We start from the raw sequence: 27069 nt of genomic DNA, 5'->3' as shown, positions 1-27069 counted from the left end.
GTTTTGCCATCTTGGCTTGAAAGCTTTCTAAACTACAGGGTTTTGTTGTTGTTGTTGTTGTTGTTGTTGTTGTTGTTCAGATACAAAGGAAAATCAATCACTTTATCAATCCCAGAATGTTTACGGGTAAAGTCAATGAGTTTATCATGTTGTACAAAAACGACCACTACACTTATTACTGATCTTGTCGTGTAAACACAGCCAGTTTTATTTGACTCAGGAAACTGGATATCTTTTTTCTTCCCTGTAATGGCGGGGAAGGAGACTTCAGAAGTCAACTGGGCTGTACTTGAACACACAGACACACAGACACAGACACACACACACACAAATCTGCTCTGGGACCATTTGCACCATCAGGTGTAAAAGATCAGGGCCATCCGTTAAGTTGCAGTTCAGAAGACTTATTGCTCAAGCCTATATATAAGACAGGCATTGTTGAGAGTTTGGAAGAAGTTAGACTGTAAGATGCCATTGTGGGCAATTCCAAAACACACAATAGAAAACATAAATGTTGGTTTCAAACATGACGTGACCACGTATAAGGAGATTCTAAGCTTGGAAAGAAGTGTATGGTGTTTAAAATCGTATAATCTCTTGCGAGATGAGAAGATTGTTCAAACCTGGTTTCAATATACTCAGTTACGGGCCAGGTGGAAAGAAGATCAGAAAATTGGTTTTGCAATGACTGATGAAAATTTGATAAAGCAAATTAGAAATCAGGGTCCAGCACATATCAAACGGATATATCTTGCATTGATAGAAATTGACTCAGAAACAGAACTTGTTAAAGATTGTATGATAAAATGGGCCCAGAACATCCAAGAAGTTATTACAATGGACACGTGGGAAAAGATCTGGGTGAGGAACGTAAAATTTACACAAGCTCAAAACTTAAGAGAGAACTTTTATAAAATGTTTTATAGATGGCATTTACCGGTAGATCCTAAAAAGCTTGCAAGTATGTATCCGAACTATCAGCCAAAATGCTGGAGGTGTGGTGGTGAAGATGCAACATATTTTCACATATGGTGGACTTGTAAAAAGGTTAAGGCTTTTTGGATAAAAATTTGGTGGAATATGCAGAAGATCTTCAAGCAAAAGATAAAGTTTTGTCCGCAATTCTTTTTGTTGGGTATAATTTCAGAAGCTACTGTTGTGGACACTAAGTTGATGTTGAATTTAATTACAGCAGCAAGACTTTTAATAGGTCAATATTGGAAGAAGGAGGAACTGCCGACTATAGAGGAATGGACTTTAAAGGTTTCTGACCTGGCAGAAATGGCAAAGATCTCGGCTTATTTGAAAGATCATTCGCAAGAACGCTATATTATGGAGTGGAAAAAATGGATTGAATATATCCAGAAGAAATATGGGACTAAAAAGTTTCATTTAGCATTTGAATAAGTCTTCCTTTCTATTTCTTTTTTCCCCCTATATGAAATATTAGTATTGTTTGTAGTTATCATATATGAGCTAGAGAGTGATAGATTTAAGAATTTATTGTTGGTAGCATATGGATATTTATGATTGTTCTTTGTTTTTATACCCTGTACTTAGCTCTGGGAAGTCGGGGGGGGAGGGGGGAAAGGAGGGGAGGGGTAGGGAGGGATAGGTAGGGGAGGGGGAGAGGGGATTGTTAAAGATAAAATGTATTTTAAAACTTTTCAATAAAAAAAAGAATAGGGACGTGGTGGCTCAGTGGGTTAGGATGCTGAGCTTGTCGATCAGAAGGTCGGCAGTTTGGTGGGTCAAATCCTGAGATCCACGTAACAGAGTGAGCACCTGTTTCTTGTCCCAGCTTCTGCCAACCTAGCAGTTCGAAAGCATGTAAAAATGCAAGTAGAAAAATAGGGACCACTACGGTGGGAAGGTAACAGCGTTCCGTGCACCTTTGGCATCTAGTCATGCAGGCCACATGACCACAGAGATGTCCTTGGACAAGCACTGGCTCTTCGGCTTTGAAATGGAGATGACCACCGGCCCCTAGAGTCGGAAACGACTAGCACGCATGTGCGGGGGAACCTTTACCTATATATAAGAATGTAATCAAGTAAAGTTCAATACTAAATTGGCACCAAATAAGGGTCAATGGAATTCAAGGGGGAGTTGAACATGGATCATTTGTGGCAATGTAATGACACTAAATTGATGTTGCACTTAACTCCACCCTCCATCTCTGCCTGCTCTTCTACAACATTCCTCTTATCTGGTTGCTGGGCTCTGCACGTCCGTGACCATTTCCGCAGTGAAAGCATGCAAATGCAAGTAGATTAATAGGTACCACTTTAGTGGGAAGGAAGCAACATTCTGTGCACCTTTGATGGCCCAGATGATATGCGGATGCATATACACATAAACACATGTACTTTTCTACCTTGAAACTAGAGCCTTCTGGAGAGTTTGAAACTAGAGTTTTCCAATTACAAAAAGCCCAATGCCTTGGAGACATCCATTCTCAACCATTTCTAGAGGCTAGTGCAGTCATGGCGAACCTTTTAGAGACTGAGTGCCCAAAAACTGCCCCGCCCTGCACCCACTCTGCCCCACCCACTCTGCCCCCCACCCTGCCTACCCTTGCTCCACCCACTGCCCTGCCCCACCCCACCTGCCTGCAGGGCCATCCACTACCTCCCTGGCCCATCGCAGATCGCCCAGGCAACCCTGCAGCATCATGGTGGCCATGCCCTCTGCCCGCACCCCACAGCATCTTCTGGGGCATGAGGGCAGAGTCTTATCCCTCCTGCCCGGCTGCAATGTGCTTGGATGTGCTGCTGCACATGGGCTGTGCCTGAGGAACAATTCTCCTCCAGGGGGGGCTGCTTGTGGGGAGGAGTCTGCGGGGGGAGGCTGTGGCGATGGCATGTGTGCCCACACAGAGGGCTCTGAGTGCTGCCTCTGGCACATGTGCGATAAGTTTGCCACCACTGGGCTAGTGAAATTGTATCAGAACAGAGAACATAGAATGACAGAGTTGGAAGGGACTTTGGAGGTCATCTAGTCCAACTGGCTGCTCAAGTAGGAGAGCCTATACCATTTCAGACAAGTGACTGTTTAGTCTCTTCTGGAAAACCTCCAGTGTTGGAGCACCCACAGCTTCTGGAGACAAGCCGTCCCACTGATTAATTGTTCTCACTGTCAGGAAATTGCTCCTTAGTTCTAGATTGCTTCTCTCCTTGATTAGTTTGGCATCCATTGGTTCTTATTTAATAGCTTGGATATTTTTTTTTTGCCAGAATATAATTGTTCTGTTATTGCATGTATTAGATTTAGCTGTATCCTCAAGCCATACTCACAAATAGTTAATAATAAACATTAAGGACAACAAAGCTTCCCTATTAATATTGTGCTCCATATTATTATTTATTATTATTATTATTATTTATTTGACTTATATACCACCCTATTCCCATAGGACTCAGGGCGGTTTACAGGGCAATTAAAACCATACAATACAAAAGTTAAAATAAATTTTAAACAATTAATTAAATTTAAGCCCAAAAGTTAAAACTTTAAAACCCAATTAAAAACCCCTCAGTCTAGGCCAGACAGCTCAAAGAGCCAAGTTTTTAGGTCCCAGCGAAATGAACGGAGGTCGGGGGCAGTCCTAAGTTCCATAGGAAGTTGGTTCCAAAGGGCAGGTGCACCCACAGAGAAGGCCCTCTCTCTGGGAGTCACCTGCCGGCAATCCTTCACCGGTGGTACCCTAAGAAGGCCCTCCCTGTGGGAGCGCACAAGGACGATGGGGAGTTAATGTTGGCAGCAGGTGTTCCCTTTATTCTCTATTTTTATAGAATATAAGCCTCTCTTTGAAGTTTAGCAATATTGGCAGCATTGAGGCTTGTATACAATCCCATAATGCTTTACAGCATTCTCTGGGAGATTTATAATGTAAGCATTATTTGCTATGGCCCCCAACAAACCAGGTCCTCATTTTACCGACCTCAGAAGGGTGGAAGGCTGAGTCAACCTAGAGTCCCATTAGGATTGAACTCCAGGCTGTGGGCAGATTTTACCTGCAATGTTGCACTTTAACCACTGTACCACCAGGTTATTTCTTGGACTGATCCTTTACTGAGATATAAATCATCTGATCAAAGTCATTCTCCTTGCAAGATACGGAGAAAGAGAGCATGGAACAGCTTGAAGAAATCTGTCTTCCGGGTGAGATTTAAGGTGCTGGTACTTACCTTTAAAGCCCTACATGGCTTAGGCCTGGGATATTTGCAGGACCATCTGCTGCCGGGGACAACTTCCCATCGCCCAGTGCGCTCACACAGAGAGGGCCTCCTCAGGGTGCCATCGGCCAGACAATGTTGGCTGGCGACCCCCAGGGGGAGGGCCTTCTCTGTGGGAGCGCCAGCCCTTTGGAAACAGCTCCCCCTTGAGCTCCGGATGGCCCCGGATCTCCGGTCCTTTCGCCGCGACCTCAAAACTTTCCTTTTCCATCAGGCTGACCTGGATTGACGATGGGTTTTTAAAACGTTTTAATTTTTAACTGTGTAGTTAATTTATTTTGGGGCTGTTATTTAATTCTTTTTTTTAATTTTTGTATTGTTATTTTTATTGTTGTTAGCCGCCCTGAGTCCTTCGGGAGATAGGGCGGCATATAAGTCCCAAAAATAAATAAATAAATAAATAAATAAATAAATAAATAAATAAATAAATAAATAAATAAATAATAAAATGATGGTGTCTTAGTTGTCTATGGAGATTCTCAATCATCCAGCTCATGGCTTGTCCCAAAGTTGCTTTTTCCAAAAGGCAACTGGACTTTTTTCTTCGTTCGTTCATTTGTTTTTCTTTGAAAACATTTCGCTTCTCATCCAGGAAGCTTTCCAATTTGACAGTTTTTATTAATTGATGACATAAAACACAAAAAATGCAAAAGCAAACGGTAGGGGGGAAAAAGAGAGAGGGAAAGGGGAAAAAAAGAAGTGTAGAAAAGAACGAAGACAAGAAAAAAAAAGGTGTTGACTTCCAACTCCCTTTGGTGCAGTAGGAAAAAAAAAATAGTAACATCAAACCTCAACTTTTTTTACTTTAACAAAATAGTTTAAACTAGTCTATTTCGATAACAACAAATTTATCTAATCAGTAAAACCCAAAATTAAAGTTTCTTTTTTTTTCCCATCTCAAGCACAACGCTCAGAAGCGGTTTCCAAGTAGAAACAAAAGAACTTCTCTTTTTATTTTATTTTTTTTTACTTTGATCAACGTTGTCATCTCTGCTAACTCCATCAACTTTTGCAGCCATTTGTCCATTGTGGGGATCGAAATGTCCTTCCATTTTTGTGCATAAAGTAGTCATGCTGCCGTCAACATATATAACATCAAAGGTCTCATTTTTTTTCCCCAAGTCTTTTTTTCCCATTAAACCCAACAAAAAAAGTTTCTGGTTTTATCTTTATGTTCACTTCAAGAATTTTCTGTATTAAAGTATGAATCCTACTCCGATCTTTCTTTGCTTGAACACATGTCCACCGTCAATGATCAAAAAAGTCCCTTCTTCACATTTACATTTCCCACATTCATTTGAAAAACCTTTATACATTCTGGATAACATGTCTGATGTTAAAAAAAAAAACTTGAACTGAATTGAAGGAATTGAAGAAGCTTCTTGGATGAGAAGCAAAATATTTTCAAAGGAAAAAAATAAAATAAAATAAGGAAGTCCAGTTGCCTTTTGGAGGAAAAAAAAAACAAAAACAAAACACATTTGGTCCCTTGGATTTTTCTGTATTGCCAAAGGAACAGGGAGATTTAAGAAACTGCCAGAGGCTCTCTAGGGACTTTCAGTACATTGGATGGATGGAATGTAGCATCTTGCAATACAATTTGGAAGCGGCGGGGTTAAGAGTTCCCCCCCTGTCTGTGAGGAAGACCCGTTGGAAGCGGCCAATGCCAATAAAAGAGAATTTATACGTAGCTCAGGCTTGAACTGAGGGGTCCTTGGTGTTCTCTGAGCTTGGTGGTTTTCTTGCAGACATTTCGTTATCCAAACTAGGTAACATGGAGCCTTGGTGGAGCAGTGGGCTAATGCCTCCTTAAGTAACACCAGCTGCCTGCAATTAGTGCAGGTTCGCGTCCCACCAGGCTCAAGGTTGACTCAGCCTTCCATCCTTCCCAGGTAGGTAAAATGAGGACCCAGATTGTTGGGGGCAATTAAGCTGACTTTGTAATAATGCCACTTGGGGTGTGTGTGAAAGCCCTAATAAGCAGGCATATACATAGAATGAAGGCTACTGCTAAGCTTGTAAGCCGCCCTGAGTCTTCGGAGAAGGGCGGGATATAAATTTAATAAAAATAAAAAAAATAAAATGAAATAAAATAAAATAAATTTAATTCACACAAGACCACATCCAACAGGAGGCTTCATTTTAACTTGAAGGGGACAACCTCTTCCGTGACAACAGAAGTTGCTTGATGTAATGGGAAAATGCCGGGCTTGCCTTGAGTTATATTCATTCTGTCTTTGTCACCGCTTTTTTTGTACAATAGTTGCTTGGGGAGCTGGGGTCACCTGCAGGATAGGATGAAACAAAGAGAACAATTGTGCATTTTCCTTCACTTGCAACTAAAAGCATTCACTTTTCGGAACGAAAACCTAAATTCCATTGAGACCAGTAAGGATAGTACTGTTGGAGAATGCTTTGATTCCATGGGTCACTAATAGCCAACTCTGTGGAACATCTTCCTTAGACATCATAGTTTTTTATAGGAACCACTAGCTGGCTGTCCTTGAGAAAAGTCAAGCCGGTCGTTTGCTTTCAATCATTCTATTTTTTTCCCCTTTCTACTCTTCTTTGCAAATAACTCTGCCTTTCTCAAATGGGGAGAGCTTGTCTTTGTCACTGCCCCACTATCTCCGCTGTTTGCCTTAATGTCTTTGGATAGCGTACAATGCTTTGATTGATTATATATATATATAAGTTGTCAGGCGAATGCTGGGGGAGTACACTGTTATGCTGAGAAGCTGAAGCAGAAAAGCCCTTGAAAATGGGCCATTGAGGTTCATCTTTCCTCCTCTTTCTCCTCCTCCTTCTTTTTAAAACTTCTTTCCAATCTTGGAGAAGTCAAAAGCCGTGAAGAATTTAAGCATGGAATTTCAGGACAAGGGACAGACTCATGCACAGTATTACAACATAGGCTGATGAGTTTTCGAAAGACTACCATCTCTTGGGTGAATTGAACATCAGCCTATCCAGATTGGCAGTTCCCAAGAATTGAAATAAGTTAATTGGTAAAGAAATGTTACCTTTATTATTATTATTATTATTATTATTATTATTATTATTATTATTATTATTATTATTATTATTATTATTATTATTATTATTCCTTAAATGTCAGCAGAATTCTTGAACGGTAGCATTAGACTTATATACCGCTCCTTAGTGCTTTTATAGCACTCTCTAAGTGGTTTACAGAGTCGGTATTTTGCCCCCCAACAATCTGGGTCCTCATTTTACTGACTGTGGAAAGATGGAAGGATGAGTCATCCTTGAGCCGGTCAGGATTGAACTCCTGGTGGTGAGCAGAGTTAGCAAGCAATGCTGCACTCTAATGTTGCACCAATTGTCCAACTCTAGATTCCAGGGAAGAGGCAATCAAATGTGATAAGCTGAACAAATGACAATTTTTTTTTGTATGAATGGAAATGCTCTGTTGCCACTCAGTGGCCCTCATTTCCGGCAGAAAAATAGAGCTGCTGTCATTTTGATCCTAGAAAGAAGAAAAACCTTTAGCTATTTAGGGATACAATTTTAAAGCAGAATTCAACCAAATGTGTTTGTTTTCCTAATGAAATCCAGTTGCATGCTTCACAACTTATTTGTTCTGAGGCAGGTGGGATGAAGGGCAAGAAGAGTTAAATGGCTTGTCAGCATCTGCCCTTCTCAGGCTAGCTGAAACCATAAAGGAAGCAGAGGGGGTAGAATAACCTCAGTTTAATGTATATTGTCCATCAGGCTCTAAAAGATGGAAGAGTTCAAAGATAGTTGAGTTTGAAGTACAGAAGAGTTTATTATTGCTGCGTCTAGTACAAGATTCTCATCAACTAACAGTCAACTCTAAATTGGCACTAGATAAAGGTCAACAAAATTCACAAGGGGCTGGACCTAAGTCTTTTGTGACAAAGGTGAGAAAAGGCCAATAATAAGCATTGCTTCTACCCTGTGCTTTACACTAAGGAGAAACATTTACTTATACACAAACACAGGCTCAACATACACTCACACAAACATGCAAAATAATAATAGAGTTGGAAGGGGCCTTGGAGGTCTTCTAGTCCAACCGCCTGCTCAAGGAGGAGACCCTATACCCTATACCATTTCAGACAAATGGCTGTCCCGTCTCTTCTTAAAAACCTCCAGTGATGGAGCACCCACAATGTCTGGAGGCAAGCTGTTTCATTGTTTAATTGTTCTCACTGTTAGGAAGCTTCTCTTTAATCCCAGGTTGCTTCTCTCCTTGATTAGTTTCCATCCGTTGCTTCTTGTCCTGCCTTCTGGTGCTTTGGAAACTAGGTTGACCCCATCTTCTTTCTGGCAGCCCCTCAAATATTGCAACACTGCTATCATGTCACCCCTAGTCCTTCTTTTCTCCAGACTAGCCATACCCAATTCCTGCAACCGTTCTTCATATGTTTTAGTCTCCAGACTCTTAATTGTTCTTCTCTGCACTCTTTCCAAAGTCTCAACATTTAAAAAAAAAAAAAATAATGTGGCAACCAGAACTGGATGCAATATTTGTCACACACACAGCACCCATCCATCCATACTCACCCATATAGCACAGTGTATTCTGTATGCTTTTGATGTACTTGACTGGCTGTTCCAACATTCCATGAATGCTCAATTACTTCTCACCAGTGAGTTCCATTTCACTGCAACTGGTACTTGCAACAAGGAAGAATTGTTTCTTCCTGTAATCCTATCTTAACTTTTTTGAATAGTCAAGTTTCAGAGAATGTGTCCTGGTGTGTCGCCTACTTTCCCGAACCAGATCACCCCTGGATTTCCACTTATTTAATTTTCTCATTTATCCTTCAAGATTCATCCTACCATATCTGCTTCAGCTGGTTTTTGCTGAAGTGCCAGGGCATAATTTGAATACAAGGAGTCACTGGTTTTGGTTTTGGTTTTATTATTATTAAAAGGGTAAAATGCTTAGCCAAGATTGAATAATTGGCTCTTACAATGTTCTTAACAGCTGCCCTGTTAATGGGAACGGTTCACAAACACTTGACTTCTCAGCATCATTACACCCTCCTCCATTTTAAAATAAATCCCCATGATGGATGAGTTCACTCAATGGTTTCAGAGGTAGAAGGATTTTTACAATTGGATTTTTGTGCAAAGCTCAGTCCTTCCGTAAATCAAACTTTGAATATGCATCACGCTCCATTCCCTACCGAAAGGTTTCGTGCATCTTGCATTTGAGAACGCCAGCCAGATTGCCCCCTCAATCCTCCTCTTCTCTTGGAAGCAACCTTGAGTAATACCTGCCAGTATGCCATTTATAAGCCAAGCAATGGCTTCATCCCAAAGACCTGCCAGTCTAAGCCAATTTATTATATGCTGTACAAGTGTTAAACTGCTTTAAATCAATAGTTAAAAAGACAGGGGAATACTCGGGGTGCAGTAAGTCATCATTTTAATGAAATATAGATTATTCCAAGACTATTAAAGAAGTGGTTGGGTGTCAGGGAAATGCTGCACGTTTCCCCCCCCCCTTTTTTTTTTTTTCCCCCAGCGTTAAACAAAACCCATCTATTTTAGTGGAGCAAAATCGATATGTAGCTGTGACCTGCCATGTAACCTGAATGTGTAAGTAAATTTATAGGCAGAATTAGCCACTGCTAAAAAGACAGGTTGTGTTACAGACGTGGCCTATTTCATTCGATCCAGTTAAAGGATAGGCTGTGGGAGCGACAGAGGCCTGCAACCAATCAAGTCCCATGCTTTGCTTGAATGACGCTTCACAGTGCAGCTGATAGCACCATGTGACGACTTACCAGGGTTTGCAGGAAGCCACGCTAAAACTGGATTGACTGGCTCCTCTTGCTGAAACCCACTGAAATGTACTACGAGGTTTCCTATAATTTAGATGGTTTATGATATGTTTACTGGGATCATCTGCAAATATCTGGGACATGTCTCAGCTATGTACACAGAATACAGAATAATAGAGTTGGAAGGGACCTTGGAGGTCTTCTAGTCCAACCTCAAGCAGGAGACCTTACACCATTTCAGACAAGTGGCTGTCCAGTCTCTTCTTAAAAGCCTGCAGCGATGGAGCACCCACAATGTCTGAAGGCAAGTGGTTCCACTGATTGATTGTTCTCACTGTAAAGAAATTTCTGCTTAATTCCTGGTGGCTTCTCTGCTTGATTAGTTTCTATCCGTTGTTTCTTTTCTTGCCTTCTGGTGCTTTGGAAAATAGGTTGTCCCTCTCTTCTTTGTGGAAGACCCTCAATTATTGGAACACTGCTATCCTGTCACCCCTAGTCTTTTTCTTCTCTAGACTAAGGTAAGGTAAAGGTAAAGGTTCCCTCGCACATGCATGCTAATCGTTTCCAACTCTAGGGGCCGGTGCTCATCTCCGTCTCAAAGCTGAAGAGCCAGCGCTTGTCCGAGGACGTCTCTGTGGTCATGTGGCCGTCATGACTGGACGCCAAAGGCGCACGGAACGCTGTTACCTTCCCACCGTAGTGGTCCCTATTTTTCTACTTGCATTTTTACGTGCTTTCGAACTGCTAGGTTGGCAGAAGCTGGGACGAGTAACAGGCACTCACTCTGCTACGCAGCACTCGGGATTCGACCCGCCAAACTGCCGACCTTCTGATCGACAAGCTCAGCATCCTAACCCACTAGCCATATCCAATTCCTGCAACAGTTCTTCATATGTTTTAATCTCCAGGCCCTTAATTACCTTAGTTGCTCTTCTCTGCACTTTTTCCAAAGTCTCAACATCTTTTTGATAATGTGATGACTATTACCACACCAGTTATGTCAGATGCCCATATACAAATACCAGACAGTACTATTCCTAACATTACACAATGGGAGAGAGCTGTCTCGAGCAACAGATTTTGGCGGATGGCAGAGAAATGTTTTCTGGTGAGAGGTATGGTCCATGTAACCAGCTGTGCTATCTTTAGGGGCAGAGATATTCCACGCAAAATTCCTATTAAGGAAAGGTTTTGGCCATTAATCAAATGCTCATGTAATGGAAGGGGTTTCATATCATTCAGACAGCAAAATGAGATGGGTCAATCTTCAAGCTAAATGTTTGGGAGAAAATTTGTAGCTCAGAGTTAAAATGATGGGTCCTTAGTGCTCTCTAGACTTGGTTGTTTTCTTGCAGTGCACTGATTACCCAGTTGGGTAATGAAACATCTGCAAGAAAACAACCAAGCTTAAAGAGCACCAAGGACACCACATATGGGAGTAACCAATTGCTTGAGACATCACCCCCAATAACAAGGTCATGGATGAAATTGTGAGCTTAAATGTATTTCATGGAAGTACACAATTATTGTGGATCAGTTCATTCACCGTGATATAGTTCTTCCTCCATCCTTCTTACCTTCTTGTTCTATCTCAAGCAAAGGGGGCTACTATTGCTTGATACAGGCACATAAACTTCACAGAAAGGGCTTCATGCAGATTACTTTAATTCATCAGGCATTCTCTAAACATTAACTCACAGTTACTGGAGAGATTCTTCTGAAGCACATTTCATAATCTGGACCCAACACGTAGGTGAAAAGAGGTAGTATCTACCATAATGAAGGAGCAAACAGCTCCCGTGGCTGGAATTCATAAAACCCACGCTGGCCTGCACGTAGCCAGTAATCCCAGGTAGCCAATCAGAAGTCCCTCCCAATGGCCAATCTGAAACACAGATGTGACCAAGTAACTTAAAACTACATTACCCAAAAGGCTATCCCTTAAGGGGACAGTTTTTAATTCCTAAAATAGCTGTTTACTCTGACCAGTACATTTCTCTGATAATGGCTAAAGTATTGGGTAGAAAGCGAAGAACTGGATTGTCCTCAACAGAAATCCCAGGAGATTGACAATCTTGTAGAAGTTCCTGTCTACTTCTGACTGAAGAGGGCAATGAGATGTATTGAGAAAATATGAAAAGAAATATCTTGGTTCCTAATGGAAGCAGAAAATTTGGAAATTAAGCTCGGCAGGTACAATCAGTCTGTGCAGTTTTCCAATGAGATCATTTGTCCTTGTACTGAAGTGTGCTGATTATATTATTGCTTTCTGCTTCTCTCTCCCTTGCCCACCCACTCCCTCTTTCACAACTCTCCCCAATTTCCCCCTGCTGCTTTTAATAAAATGAATCAAAAGTGCTTTGGAATAAATTGCAATAAAGCAAATGTTATCCCACACAGATGTTCTTGTTGTTTTATCCTACGAGCCTTGAATTCCAAGAAGCCAAATTCAATAAACTAGGTGATGTTTCTGTTCATTCACAGAGCTTGTTTCATCTCTGGAACTCCCATAGACTTTCTGAATTAGTATCAATTATTCTGGAAATCCTTAGCAGGACTTTGCAGGAGCCCAAATTGTTAGCTTGGCTTGGATCTTTGCTAATAACATGTCAGTCCCAACAGAGATCATTTGCTCACCTGATCAAATTGTAGCTGCAGATGTTCGATCTTGAAGGAGAACTATTGCGAAGTTGTTTTCTTCTCTTCAGATCACATGTGTCCAACCTGGCAACTTGAAGACTTGTGGACTTTATGACTTCTGAACTTTAACTCCCAGAATTCCCCAACCAGCATGACTTGTTGGGGAAATCTGGGAGATGAAGTCCACAAAGTCTTCAAGTTGCCAAAGTTGGATACCCTGCTTTAGATCAAGCATGAGTGGTAATTTACAAAGAAGCATTATTCTTATATTTGGAGCTTGGGAAGTTTCAACCGGTTTGATATTTTAAGCCAGTCCCTCTCCATCTTCCTCACCGAATGGCTTCCATGAAATGTAATATAATATTTATTTATTTATTTATTTTATTTTATTTAATTTCTATACCGCCCTTCTCCCGAAGGACTCAGGGCGGTGTACAGGGCAATAAAATGCAATAAAAATACAATATACAAAAGTTAAGATAAAAATTAAATAGAATAGCCCAATTACAGTAAAAGTTAATTAAAATTACAATTAAAATACCCCAAACCCATCAGACCAGGCCGGCTTGTTCAAATAGGTGAGTTTTCAGGTCACGGCGGAAGGAGCGATGGTCAGGAGCCATCCGGAGCTCAACTGGTAAATGATTCCAAAGGTCTGGTGCGCCCACAGAGAATGCCCTCCCCCTGGGGGCCACCAGCCAACACTCTCTGACTGACGGCACCCTGAGGAGGCCCTCTCTGTGGGAGCGCACTAGACGAAGGGAAGTTGATGCCAGCAGCAGGTGCTTCCGTAAGTAATGTAAGACTTGTGATTGTCAAGTGCAGGAAATCAGGAGTCTAGATATAATGGATGCTAATGTTCTCTACAAGAATCTGAACTACTAATGGTCAAAGCTGATTGGTAGTGAATAAGAGTCAATGGAATTCAAGTGGGCTGGACTTAGATCTCTTGTGGGTGCAAATGGATTTGGGACTGATAACATGTTTGACCCCTTCCTTGTTCTCAGCCTGGTCATCTCCTACAATGATCTTCCTGTTAGTGTAAGGACCTGTCCCAGCTGCTCCCTCAAGAAAGCAAAACTCTTGACTCCATTAGGGTTAATCAAAAGAACTTTTACTGAGAGATAATGGAAGCAGAAAAGTCAGGCGGAATCTGAAAGAAGCGCAAAACAATTCTTTCATCTTTCCCCCAAACCCAACCCCCCTGACTAGTCCACCAGCAGGTAATATGATACTATAGAGATATTATGAGAACACTGAGGTGCTGAGTAGATAACGGATCACTTTCAGGGCACCACAGCCTTGGAGCCAGGCTGGAACTGACTGGGAAGGAGTTTGTTTCTTCTTCAAAGACAGTCTCCCTCCTTAATTCCCAAGCAGTTACAGCAAAAGCATGAACGAATGCCAGAAGCTTTTCTCCCCCTCCCTCAAACCGAAGGGCAAGACACCCTGCATGGTGGACCTGACAGTTAGTTTAGGACTTCTGGCTGGTGGGGTCCAAGATGAGGGCCTTCTCTGCTTTTGCTCCTGCCCTCTGAAACATCTTCCCCCTCTCAATGTGAGGTAAGCCCCAATCTTCCTATCTTTTCATCAGAGCCTTAAGACCCAGCTCTGCCAGTTGGCAGCGCAATGGAGGTGTTTGATTGAGTAATGACAGATCCCACCTCCCACCCCAATCCACCCCCACCCTCCCCAAATGTCTTTGGTTTTAAGGTTTGATTTTAACATTTTTTGTTCTAACTAAGGTGCAATTGTAAGCTGCCCAGAGTTACCCTACGGTAAGATGGACGGCTAGTACTTTTTATAAATAAATAAAATATCATACATGGGCTGAAAAAAGTCTGGGCAACCACTAGAGTTACTTTTTTGGCAGATCAGACATGTTAGCTAATGTAAGGCTTCTTAAACTCTCAGAGGAGCTCATGTAGAACTAAATGCAAATCTTCCTTCCATGGGCTGTTAGGCTTTTGAATGAGAAATAACTTTTGTGAACTTTTGTGAATTTTATGCAGAATTGACTTGGGAGGCCAGTGTGTGGTGTAGTTGGTTCACATGGTGTAGTAAGATGGAGGGTTTGTTGTCACTGTGTGTTGGGGGGTGGGAGCACAAAGGGAGGATCAGCTAATCTCAATGTACACATAGTTGTACTTTGACAATAAAGGTTCATTTCATTTCAGTTCAGTTCATTGAGCCTCACATGGACCATCATCCTGAACGGCCACATCTAGTTCAAAGGTCAATCCACTGATCGAGCTGATGGTGTTAGTGGTCAATATCCATTGCATTTATTGCTTCTTGACCTATGCTTCTACGTTATATTGACTGTCCTAGATTTTACTCCGGGCATCTTTTCTCCTCCTCTGCTTTTATTTGAATTAAGGGAATTAATTCATGACTGCTCAGGCTTAATTCATTTCTCATCTCTGCATCCTACCCACCTATCCCAATACAAACCTTTTTCCCCCCCCACTGTGTACATTTTTTTATTTTTTATTTTTGCTTTGCTTTGGTCAAATCATTAAAAAATGAACTCTTTGAAATTCTGCATGTGCTTACATGTAGCTATAATGAGATTCATAATTACATTCCCTTTTTCTTCTATCACAGAACTGGTCATGAGGTTTTCAATTTAAATATGTTGATTTTCTCTGCCCCCTCATAAAACACATTATTGGTATTTGTAGTAAATATGTTGTATATTAAATTTAGGGAACAAACAAGTAAGAATATTTTTTTTTTTTTGCTTTGACTACTTAAATTCAGAGAGCTGCGGGCTTTATCCCTAGCTTAGGCAGACCTTTAGGCCTATTGTGTGGAGTCCTTGGTGATTCTGAGTTTGTTTTCTTGCAGACATTTCATTAGCAAACTACGTAACATTATCAGTGTTAGTAAGGGAGTAGGATATGAAAACCTGACTTTCTAACTAGCATGGATGAAGCTACCTAGTTTAGTAATAAAATATCTGTAAAAAACAACAACAACCAAGGACAGAGAGCATCAACAACCCCACATTTCAACTCTGAGCTACAAAAATTGTCTTAAAAAAAGTTTTATTTGTGTATAAAAAAGAATGGTCTCCTTTGGCTTTTGACTTTGTGAACTGCCCTGGAATCTTTTGATGATTTCCTATCCAAATATTAAGCAAATCCTAACGTAATTAGCTTTTAGAATCAGCCACGATCAGCACAGAGCAGTGACACAACTTGTTAGCTCTTGAATCAATAAGTAAGGTTGATTCTTGTACAAGCTGGGTCAATGAAATATTATACAGGTAATCCTCAAATTATGACCACAATTGAGCCCAAAATGTATGTGTCAATATCCAGCTCGAGAATCCAAATAAACCTCCAGGTTCATTCCATCTCTGAAAATCTTGTTGTTTACTGTATACACAACATGGTAATTTCAAAGCAAAACTATCTCTGAGGTTTCAACACCAATTCATAGACTTAAACAATAATTTTCCTAGCCAAATCCCCAACGTCTTATGTAATCCATATAAACAAGTTCACTTTGTTATGGAAACCGTCTGCTTCAAATCAACACCTGTTCTGGTGTCCTTGAAAGGGCTTCAGGTTCTCATGGTCTTCAGCTGAATCGTAGAAGTTTCATTCCTCTAATCCATGTTAAAGTAACATCTCCCCCCCTTAATTGAAATGCAGAGGCACATAGCTGCCAAAGTTTCATCCTTGACATTATGTTACTAAGCAAAACATTTGTGAATTTTTTTTATTTTTTTTATTTTAATTCCATTTATATCCCGCCCTTCTCCGAAGACTCAGGGTGGCTTACAAGCTTAGCAGTAGCCTTCATTCTATGTATATGCCTGCTTATTAGGGCTTTCACACACACCCCAAGCGGCATTATTACAAAGTCAGCTTAATTGCCCCCAACAATCTGGGTCCTCATTTTACCTACCTCGGAAGGATGGAAGGATGGAAGGATGGAAGGATGGAAGGATGGAAGGATGGAAGGCTGAGTCAATTTTGCTCTGTTTTACAATGTTTCTTGCCGCTATTGTTAAGTGAATCATGCAGTTGGTAAGTTAGTAACAGGATTGATATAGTGAATCTGTTTTTTCCTGTTGACTTTGCTTGTCAGGTTACACCTTTGCTCCGCGAGCTGCATTGGTTACCAGTTGTCTTCCGGGTGAGATTCAAGGTTTTGGTTATGGTCTTTAAGTCCTTACATGGCATGGGTCTGGAGTACCTCGGGGACCACCTGCTGCCGGCGTCAACTTCCCTCCGCCCTGTGCGTTCCCACAGAGAGGGCCTCCTCAGGGTGCCTCCGGTCAGAGAATGTCGGCTGGTGGCCCCCAGGGGGAGGGCCTTCTCTGTGGGCGCCCCGGATTTATGGAATCGGTTGCTGGTCGAGCTCCAGACAGCACCGGACCTTCGCTCCTTCCGGCGTGGTCTGAAGACCCATTTATTTGAACAAGCTGGCCTGGCCTGATGGGGGATGTTAGGGTTTTTTAATGGGTTTTTATATTGTTACTGTTTTATCTGGGCGATTATTTAATTCTCTTTTAATTTTTGTACTTTCTGTTTATATATGCCCTGTTCACCGCCCTGAGTCCTTCGGGAGAAGGGCGGTATATAAATTTAATAAATAAAATAAATTAAATAAATAAATAAATAAAATGAATAAATAAATAAATAAATAAATAAATAAATAAATAAATAAATAAATAAATAAGAGGTGATAACATGACCCAGGGACACTGCAACCATCATAAATATGAGTCAGTTGCCAAGTGTCTGAATATTGATCATGTGACCAAGGGGGATACTGCATGGGTTTTAAGTGTCATAACTCACTTTTTTAGTGCCATTGCAACTTTGAACAGTCACTAAATGAACTGTTGTAAGTCGATGACTATCTGGGAACAAGCCTTCCCTCAGAAAAAGGTGAAAAAGTCACCTTTCTCTTGAAATAACTTTTACCCTGGATGGCTGAATAAAAAAAAAAAATATTCCAGGGCACATTAACAGCAATTATGAAGGTACTGCTCTATGGAGAAGTAATAGAAGAGCTTAGCAATATCTTTAATTAGTGCCAATCAAGTTAACAGAACAGTATGTTTAAGCTTTCACATTCTCCAGAACACTTCATTAGGCAAATCAAATACACATTATGAAAATGGAGCAAGCAACAAGACACATGAAATTTAGAATATAAAAATCCACTCGATAAGGCCAGGTAAATACTGGCTGATGGTATCTGCTATTTTGAGACAACAATAATATATACATAGCAATGCCGGTAAAAATGACACTGAGGTATAATAAAATATTCACCTCCAATGGTTTTAAAATTCATAGCTTTTCTGCCCCTTTCTTTGTGATATACCAAGAGCAAAGGTCTGTGGGATTTGAAGTACATTTGTTCCCCGTGAAAATTTTCCTGGCCCTCACACTACACTAGGTCTGTGACATAAATTCACTTTGACAACACAGTTAAAGGCACGAAAGTGAGAGGATTTGCTTCGTTGAAGTAAAAAGTCCAACTAATTCACCTTATCAAAGCAGTGCAGGTGGTTTGAACCACTTTGGCCAAGTGCTATTTGTTGGAGAAGGCACTTCTCTTTCTACTCTGCAATGTTGGCTGAAGCGGGTTCCACTTCTAGACTCACATCGCAGTCATGTTGCAAGCACTGAGGTGCTGCCCAGTTGAAAGAATTAGCCGATGAATTCACTGTTGCTTGAGGGATGCCCAGTTGTGGACTCCATTCATATCCCTGGCAGGAGCTGGAGCAAAGGACGGGAGCTCATCCCCACCCCATAGCAATACTCAGGTCTCTAAAGAGGACTTGTTATCCTCCAACCGAGCTTCCAAACCATGCGAGCTATCTTGCTCTTAATTAGTGTCTGCTGTTTGCCTTCCTTTTTATAACCCTTTATCAATTCTAGACTTGATCATTGTTGTGATTCCTCACCAGCCAGTGGATCCAGCAGCTGAGTCTCAGATGAGGAGGAGGGGCCTGGAGTAACATTAGAGTCAGAGGAAGGCTCTGAGGAGCTCCAAGACTTATGGTCAGACAAGGAGCATGGCTCCTCTACTCACGCTCGGGCTGAGAAACTGTGCTGGGAGCCTGAGTTGGATAGTGATGGGGATACAAAATATCAGCATGTTCAAAAGTGAAACCAAGACTGAATTTCCCCCCCCCAAAGGTTACAATATTACAAAGTTAGTTTTCCCACCCCAGTAAAATGTCATAGATCACATTCCCCACTGAACTACTTTGGCGGGCTTTCTAACGAAAGCTTCAGCCAGCCAAAACTCAAGCAGCAGTGACCTTGGTTCCCACAGAACAATTTATTGTTTTGTCCAAAGTAAGAAATGCTCACTCTCCCCCCCACCCCACTCCCAACTCTGTGGCAACTGAAAACGAAGAGGAAATGGCTTCAGCCAGGTTCATTTGCAGTGTTGGCACATGAATCCAAAAGCCTGGAAGACTAAACTTCTGGTACCAGTGACCAACTCAGATTGGATCCTGCAAAAATCAGGGTCTTTGCTGATAATATCCAAAACATAGGAAAAGACTGGAAGTTGATGAGGCTGAGATAGAGGTTATCTGCAGGATTCCACCATCTGGACATAAGGGACAGATATACAGACCTTACAGAATTATTGATGCAATTTGACATACTTATAAAGACCTAACATAGAGGACAAGAGAGAGATCTCCTACAGAAAGGTGTCTTGGTGCCAAGTAAATCTTGTTGTTAATTTTCCAGGCACTCCAGGAAATCACTTGCAGTTATTAAACACTGTTTTGCAGCTGCTTTTATTGCAATTTTATTTGACAATATTTATTGTTGATAGTGACTTCACTTTGGCTATTTTTATCTTCTGTATTGCGGCCATCTTAACTGCTGTACATTGGTTTTCTATTGGATATGTTTAACAGATGTTTACACCCTGCATAAGCTGTGGGGCAGATTAAAAATGTGGTTCCCACATAGATAGAACTGTAAATAATAAGACATTTGGAAGCAGAGAAGTCTGTCAAAAGGGAGGGAAAGATGAACAGCTGTTCCTAAAATGTTAATTTCCACAGCTCTAGATCACCGATGTTCTGTTATATGTGCTCCTGTCAGGTGTAAAAGACCAGGTCCACACATGATGGTTCAATTAAATTGATTGCTTGGAGTTATATAAACATCCACAGAATTCAAGGGAGGGTGAACTTACTTCACGTGTGACTATGTAGGGATTCTAGGCTGGTCCCTCTTTTGATTCCGCTCCTAGGTTCTGCCACTTCTTCTCCTACAGCACAGGTGTCAAACCTGCAATGTCACATGACATGTTGTGATGTATCATGACATTTTTTTGCATTGCCGGAGCTGAGGTGGGCACGGCCTCCCTATGATACAACTGGCCCGTGGGCCGGCAGTTTGACACCCCTATCATACAGCTTCCAGGTTTGGCTTACGGTTACATACAGCCCGTTAAAGCACTTGGATCTTGTAACCACTCCTTGATTTCTGGCTGGGTTTTTCAGATAGGTGTGCCTGGAGCAGACAGACACACAGCCCTGGTCAACAGCCGGAAAATAATCAGGGACTCACAAATCACTTTGGGTGTGTCCCTAATTATTTGTGTTCAACCAAACACTGTGGCACATCAGATTGTTTGGAATATATGGAGACCTAGTAAATTTAAAGGAACATCAAAACCTTATTGTGCTCCAATGTTGGAACATTCACCACTTCTGGAGGCAGGTTGTTCCACTGGTTAATTGTTCTAACTGTCAGAAAATTTCTCCTTAGTTCTAGGTTGCTTCTCTCCTTGATTAGTTTCCATCCGTTGCTGAGGCTCCCACTTAGAAGGTCTCAGACAAGCAACCTCAAATGTGCTCCACCAGAGACAATTATTTTGAACTCCAAATGGGTTGTTGTAAATTTAAGATGATTCAGTTTCTGGAGACTGTGCATTCCCACAGTCTGATGTACAGCAATGTTCTTTCTCTTCCATTGATCTGGAGAAAGAGGCAGGGAGAGGAAGAGAACCGAGATCATTGGTGTGAACATATCGGTTAAATATGCTCACTGGTGCTTTATGGTGTGAACAGTCCATTCCTCTGGTAGTATTAGACTAAATTCTTCTTCTGCTCCCTTAAACAATAACAGTGCACTGCAAGCTTGCTCAGTAGGGAAGATTTCCCTGGAGTTCTTGCTGTCAGCTTCATTTAAAATGACATTAATTAAGCGAGCAAGGGCAAGCATTCCTCTGCTTATACGCTGGTGATACTGAAGACATGGACCCAGTTTCTATTATTTGGCCAGAGTTAATTTATTTAAAGCATTTCTATCTTAAGTAATAGCAATAGGAATAATAATTACAATAGTCTGTGGGAAGGACTCCACAGGTAGATAAAAAATGCCACATCCAGTCAAAATAGCTGGCTGTATGACAAATCATAACCCAAAGAATGGTATGAACAGCTTACATCCTGTGACAATAATTTCAATATTATGAAACAACAACATCTGCCTATCTCAGATTCTTGGGAAGGACTCAATAGGTGGGTAAAAATGTCAATTCCAGTCCAAACATCTGGCTGGCTGTGCAACCAACGATAGTACCTTAAATTCTGCAACCATACCTTTAACACCATCAAACAACCTCTGCCTACCTCAGATCCTTGGGAAGGACTCAATAGGTGGATAAAAATGCCAACTACAATTTAAACATCTGGCTGATGGTATAATGAACCATAATAATAGCTTTACCCAAAATGGCTTACATCCTGTAATGATACCTTTAACACCATTGGACAACATCTGCCTATTCCAAATCCTTGGAAAGGACTCGATAGGTGAGAAAATAGTCTCAACATCTGCCTGACTGCAGAATCAGCCATAGTAATAGTAATTCCAAGAACATCTTTGATTCAAAATCCAAATGCATTTTATAGTACTGAAATAGTATAGTATAGTATAGTATAGTGTAGTGTAGTGTAGTGTAGTGTAGTGTAGTGTAGTGTAGTATAGTATAGTATAGTATAGTATAGTATAGTATAGTATAGTATAGTATAGTATAGTATAGTATAGTATAGTATAGTACAGTACTATAGTAGTATAGTATAGTACAGTACAGTACAGTACTATACTATAGTAGCATAGCATAGCATAGCATAGCACAGCACAGCACAGCATTGCATTGCATTGTATAGAAAAACCAGACAAAATTAGTGATGAAATTGTTGGAGCACAGATTTATTTCTAAGGTTGTGACAAGACTTGGACTCTGAAAAAGGCAGATAGGGGAAGGATGGATATCTTTGAACTCTGGGGCTGGAGAGGACTACTACACATCCCATAGACTGCAAAAATAGCAAACAAAGAAGTCGAAACCGAACCTCAACAAAGACATAACTTGAAGCCAAGATCGCCAAACAAAGGCTATCATAGTTTGCCTATGTCATACAAGCTAAACTCACTTGAAAAGTCAATTGTGCTGAGAGTGATCAGTGGAAAAAGGAGAAGAGGCCACCTTAGTATGGTATCTCTGTTGACTGGACACTATAGAGCAGGGGGGGGTCTTCAAATTGTTGTTTTTTTTTCAGAATTTTGCAAGCCTCTTAGAAATTACACTCAAGCTGTCAGCTAGGAGAGAAAAAAAGAATTTCTTCCTCTGAACTTTTGTGACTATTGATTATTAAAGTTGTTATTAAATCCTCATGTCAGGTAACATAAATGTGACAGCGTAAAAGTACATGTGCAATTGATTCAACTTCCCCTATTAGGGAATGGTGGCACTCACAAAGAGGACAAAATGTTATATCTGGCTTAAGCAAGGACTCTCCTGTGAGTTGAACATAGACTATTAGCAATGTGAGTAGCAGCTGAAAAAGCTCTTCTTCAGGTAGGTGAGGAGTACAATAAAGCCCTTAATATTGAGACTAGGGGGAACCACGTTATCATAGTTACTGATCTTTGCATCATGATTATAGATCATAACACTGATCGCCTAAAACCAACTGAAATGGGTCTAAGTAATCCACTTCCTCCAAGAAGACTACTTTCTTAAAAAGGGGAGATTGGAGACTGGACGGTCTAGGACTGTTGGGCCCAGTGATCAGCTCTTGAGGAATGGACACACTACTGCCTCCTTCAAGATCAAGAGTGCCACCTTCTCATGCAAAGAGGTGAACACCACCACACAGACCAACACATCGATCAGATCCTGTGTTGGTTTAACCATCCAGGAAGGACCTGGATGTAGCAGACAGATGACTATACTAACAGAATGGGAAACTCTATCCATTTCCTTGGACATTAAAGAATAAAACTTACTCCAGGTAACTCCACAAAACCTGTCTTGGGTATCTCAACTAGTCCTGCCTGGGCAGAGTCCAACTGCAAAAATTTTTATAGACCAGTTATTGAGAATACAACTCATAAATATTGAGTGATTACTAACTCAACAATTTAAAAGATGCTTCCTTGTTATCAGGCAGACTTTGGTCTTGGCCCCAACTTGGTGATATCAAAGAGTTCAGAAGTCCAGAAAACTGTCTCCTCAGTATTCATGAAACAAACCATAGCAGACCATCCCATCTTGGAAAGCAAGTAGGAATATACAGGGAGTCCTTGACTTATGACTAAAATTGAGCCCCAGATTTCTGTATATGCCTGTTGCTACATACCCAGTTTGATCCCATATGTCAAAGCAACAACATCCGAAGTTAGCAGCAGCCATGACAACGTAACTGTGGGGATGCTGCAAGTCATAAGTGTAGAAACTGATCAGAAATATTTTTTTTCCAGTGCTGTTGTAACTTTGAACAGTCACTAAATTTATCTTAGTAAGTTGAGGACTTCTGTGTATCAGTTTACTTGAGAATAAGCACTATCCACCCACTATGGTAATAGAAACAGGCAAGATGACAGTTCTGGCAGTGTGATCAATGCCTTCCCACCTTGTGCATGTGTGACTATAGCCAACAAGTGAATAGTTCAGACTCACCAACATCACAGAGTAACGCAATAACAGAGTAGAAGGAACCTTGAAGATCTTCTAGTTCAACCCCCTGCTCAAGCCATTTACCATTTCAGACAAATAACTGTCCAGTCTCTTCTTAAAAACTTCCATTGTTGGAGCATTCACAGCTTCTGGAGGCAAGTTGTTCCACTGATTAATTGTTCTGTCTGTCAGGAAATTTCTCCTTGGTTCTAGGTTAATTCTCTCCTTGATTAGTCTCCATCCATTGTTTCTTGTCCTGCCCTCAGGTGCTTTGGAGAACAGGTTGACCTTCTCTTCTTCATGACAGGCCTTCAAATATTGAAACTCTGCGGTCATGTCACTCCTAGTCCTTCAGTCAATGTAGGAAAAAGAAGAGCAGTGGATATTAGCACAGCAGCATTGGGTGGGAATGTGTGTGCACGTGTGTCGAAACAGGCAGGATGATAGTCATGATATATGACTATCATCCTGCCTTTTTCGACACACGTCTACACACAATCCCATCCAATGCTGCTGTGCTAATATCCACTGCTCTTCTTTTTCCTACATTGACTGTTGCAGAGTGTGATTTTGGTTAATTAGGGCAGTCTTTTCCAATCGTCATAATCACGTGCACAGCTAACGATTCTGGTGTTATTTTCACAGATTGATTCTGTTCATTACCTCAGAGCTCCTTAGGTTAGCTGTTTTTTTTTAAATAACTGCCTAGGAAATATTGTGACAGAGGGAGAAACGAAGGAGACAAGGGAGCGGTCGATTGGGACAATACAAGAAAATATACCCATTTCACAGCAGGAAAACGGAGAGCCTTTAAGCAAGTTAGCCGACCCACTTTTCTAAACCGCCTTTCAGCTGGAAAGGAAGGGAACCCCATGCTGAAATTTGACAATGCAGAAAGCGATAGCCAGAAACCCTTTTCAGGAATGGCTCATTTGGTTTAGGAAGACCTGTTGAAAACAAGCCCCAACCAGGTTTGTTGATTGCGTAGGAGGAACATGTAAACTTGGCAAAGGCAAAAGTGTTCAGAGCAGATTGCTCAGCCTTTTGCTGGCAGAAGCAGAAGCTGTTCGTGCAGCTGTGTTTGGAGTCACAAGTCTGACACTTCTGAATCCATCGGCTGTCACCACGCGTGTCACAACAGGGATCTTCGCTTCAGGACGTCAGGGAGAAATTTGAACTGGGTTGCACGAATAGAATAGAATAGAATAGAATAGAATAGAATAGAATAGAATAGAATAGAATAGAATAGAATAGAATAGAATAGAATAGAATAGAATAGAATAGAATAGAATAGAATAGAATAGAATGGAATAGAATACAGCTGGAAGGGACCTTGGAGGTCTTCTAGTCCAGCCCCTTGCTAAAGCAGGAGAACCTATACCGTCTCAGACAGGTGAATGTCTAGTCTCTTCTTAAAAATCTCCAGTGATGGTGCGCCCACGATTTCTGGAGGCAAAGCTGTTCCACTGGTTGATTGTCCTCACTGTCAGGCAGTTTCTCCTTAGTTCCAGGTTGCTTCTCTCCATGACCAGTTTCCAACCATTGTTTCTCGTCCTTCCCTCTGGTGCTCTGGTGAACAAGCTGACCTCTTCTGCCTCGTGGCAGCCCCTCAGATACTGGAAGACTGCTATCATGTCACCCCTGTTTCTTCTTTTCTTTAGACTAGCCAAACCCAAGTCCTGCACCCGCGCTTCATATGTATAAGTCTCCAGGCCTTTGATCGTTGCCCTTCTCTGATTTTTTTTTCCAAACTCTCAACATCTTTTCTGTGATATGGTGACCAAAATTGGCTGCAGTGTTCCAGATGTGGTCTTACTAGGGTTTTATAAAGTGGTACTAATACTTTGTGTGATCTTGATTCTATGCCTCTCTTTATACAACCCAGGATTGTATTAGCTTTTTTGTCTGCTGCTGTACACTGCTGGCTCATAGTCAAGTGATCGTCCATTAGGACTCCAAGGTCCCTCTCACAGTTGCTGTTTTTAAGCCAGGTCTCACCCACTCTGTATTTGTGCCTTTGGTTTTTCCTGCCTAAATGTAAGATGCAGTAGGTTTCCTTTCAAAGACAAGTTCCACCTCCTTCTCCACATTTGTTTTACCACCTCACACTTTGGCCACTGGCAGTAAGATAGGAGCACCTGGCTGGGCCCAGGTAGAATTTATGGCTCTCTGATTAGTGTTTGCTTGAATTTTAGTCAAAATAAGTACATTAAGCCTATTGGAAGCCTACTGGGTCAATTTTACTGTTCAAAAAGGAGGGAGGGAAAGAAGAAATGAAGGAGAATATTTTAGCTCAGGACTGAAATGATGATTCCTTGGGGCTCTCTGACCTTGTTTGTTTGTTTTTCCAGATGTTTCATTACCCAACTAGGTAACATCATCAGTGCTATAAGGAGTGCTGTTTGCTGTCAGTTTATATTGTGGTGTCTTGCCTGTCTGTGTGGGTGGGGGTGGTCTTACTGATTATTTGGTTGGGCTATTTACTGTAAACTAAATACTATTGGACTAAATCAGCTACCATATTAGTTAGCAAATTGAAAGCTGCTGGTAAGCAGGTAATTGGCCTGTAGTTGCCTGGTGCTGCCCCTTTTGCTGGATCTTTCATTATCAGGTAGGTTTTCCCACTTGTTAGCCAATTTCTCCTCCTTGTAGTATCTATAGTACATAAAGGTAAAAGGTAAAGGTTCCCCCGCACATGCGTGCTAGTCGTTTCCAACTCTAGGGGCCAGTGCTCATCTCCGTTTCAAAGCCGAAGAGCCAGCGTTTGTCCGAGGATGTCTCCGTGGTCATGTGGCCGGCATGACTAGACGCCAAAGGCGCACGGAACGCTGTTACCTTCCCACCGGAGTGGTCCCTATTTTTCTACTTGCATTTTTACGTGCCTTAGAACTGCTAGGTTGGCAGAAGCTGGGATGAGTAACAGGCGCTCACTCTGTTACGTGGCACTCGGGATTCAACCCGTCAAATTGCCGACCTTCTGATCGACAAGCTCAGCGTCCTAACCCACTGAGCCACCGCGTCCCTTATACAGTATAGTACATACTACTTGGCAATGAATGTGTATAGAACAATTAGATGTTTCAACCAAAAAACACGCAGTTCATCTTCACCTGGTGCTGACCAATTCTTGATCTTCCTTGCTCTTTTCTCTTGCTGTTATTACTAGTTCTTTCATTTCAACTTCTTTTTTATTTGCATGCACCTCTTTTAACTAAGTGCATCCTTGCTTATTTCTTTGGTTTGTCCCATATCTGCATCCAGAACTGCACTTCTTTCTTCCTTGTCAGGTACTGACTGATTCACTGCAGTTTCTCCATTGATGGATTGATAGAAACGTTTCTGATTGTATTGAAATTGGAGGTTCTGCCTCTAATTTGCATTTCGAGCTTTGAATCTGCTGATCTTGGCTATAGCTGTTATTTGCTGCTTTATTATTTATTTCC

Source organism: Vipera berus (assembly GCF_964194415.1).
Source record: "Vipera berus genome assembly, chromosome: 3".
Lineage (NCBI taxonomy): Eukaryota > Metazoa > Chordata > Lepidosauria > Squamata > Viperidae > Vipera > Vipera berus.
This window is presented reverse-complemented; position numbering follows the sequence as displayed.